The sequence below is a fragment of the Elephantulus edwardii genome, unplaced genomic scaffold (assembly GCF_000299155.1).
Source record: "Elephantulus edwardii isolate Elephantulus edwardi_28Jun2011 unplaced genomic scaffold, EleEdw1.0 scaffold00030, whole genome shotgun sequence".
NCBI classification, from domain to species: domain Eukaryota; kingdom Metazoa; phylum Chordata; class Mammalia; order Macroscelidea; family Macroscelididae; genus Elephantulus; species Elephantulus edwardii.
The window spans coordinates 8,131,550-8,133,064 of NW_006399780.1; the positions used below are offsets into that span (position 1 = coordinate 8,131,550).

The following is a 1,515-nucleotide window of genomic DNA, read 5'->3' on the forward strand; positions in this document are numbered from 1 at the left end:
TCCAGAACCATTTCCTGATTAAAACACTCAGCAAAAAAGAAATAGAAGAGAATTTCCTCAACACAGTTAAAGTATATACACAAAACCAAGAGCCAACCTCATTCTCAATGGAGAAAGGAAAAAAAAAACCCGTGTGGACAGGGACCAGGCAAGGCCACCACTTACACCATTCCTCTTCAATATTGTACTGGAAGTACTTTCTAGGTCAATAAGACAAAAGAAGGAATTAAGAGGCATCTGCACCAACAACCACAACCAAAGAGGAGGAAATAGAAGATTTCTACAAACTTTTGCAGTAAGAGTTGGTGGCAGTTGCAGCCCAGCATGAACAAGACTCATCATTCTCTCACGCCTCTCTACTTGTTTCAATCTGCAACCATGTCTAACAAACCTGGTATGGCTGAGATTGAGGAATTCGGAATGTCAAAACTGAAGATAGAAATGCAAAAGAAAAATCCACTTCGAAAGAGATAATCCAACAGGAGAAGCAAGCGGGCGAGTCATAATGAAGCTGTGTCTCAATATGCACTGCGCATTCCTCAACCATTGCCTTATTTTCCTTTTTTTAGCTGTTTTGACTTTTTAAGATGCATAGAGGTTGGATCAAGTTTAAATGACTGTGCTGCCCCCTTTCATACCCAAAAATCTAGAACTACTGACAACTGAAGATGGGTCCCGCTCCTTCCATCATCCTGTATGGCTGGCAGAGAAGAAACTGGGAATAAAATACAGGGTAAAAAGTAAAGATTGTCCAAGGTGCCTTGTAGCATAAAATGCAGTTTAACCAGAGTGTCATTTTGTTGTTCTTGTTAAAATTATTTTAATGATTGGAATGCATAATATTTTTAATATGCAAATAAAGTTTTAAACCTGAAAACAAATATTGACTCAAAAATACACTTTTGCTTATTCCAAAACTTTAAGAAAATAGACAGAAAAGGGAAATTTTTGTCCAAAAAAAAAAAAAAGGTCATAAGTCCATGACAAGAGAATGGAGAATGCTAACTCAAACTCATTGCCCATTAAGTCAAAATCAATTCACAGCCAACTCTCCATAGGGTTGCTGAGGCTGTAAATCGTACAGGAGGAGATTGCCCATCCTTCTCCCAAACAGTCACTCATCATTAGTAAGGAAATAGAAAAACTGGAAAGCAAGTGGCCTAGTGGTTAAGTCATAGCTGACCCACAAAAGCTAAAGACTAAGGTGCGACTGGTCCAAGCCATGATATTTTCATTTTCTTCCTATGCATCTGAATGTTGGACAGTGAATAATGATAAAGAAGTTGGAGAAGAGTATTGAATATCCCATAGGCTGCCAAAAGAACAGATCTATTAATAATCTGCGTTATGCAGATGACACACCCTGCTTGCTGAAACTGAGGAGGACCTCATGCACTTGCTGCGAAGGGTCAAGGACTGCAGCCTTCAGTATGGACTGAGGCTCAATGTCAAGAAGACAAGGATTCTCGCCACTGGACCAATTGGCAGCGTCAGGATGGATGACAAAGAGATTGA

At 39.5% G+C, this 1,515-nt stretch overlaps 1 pseudogene; it reads left to right on the plus strand.

Annotated features, from left to right (window-relative positions):
* Window positions 1-378: 378 nt before the first annotated feature.
* On the plus strand, window positions 379-506 carry LOC102868876 (annotated as a pseudogene).
* Window positions 507-1,515: the final 1,009 nt, after the last annotated feature.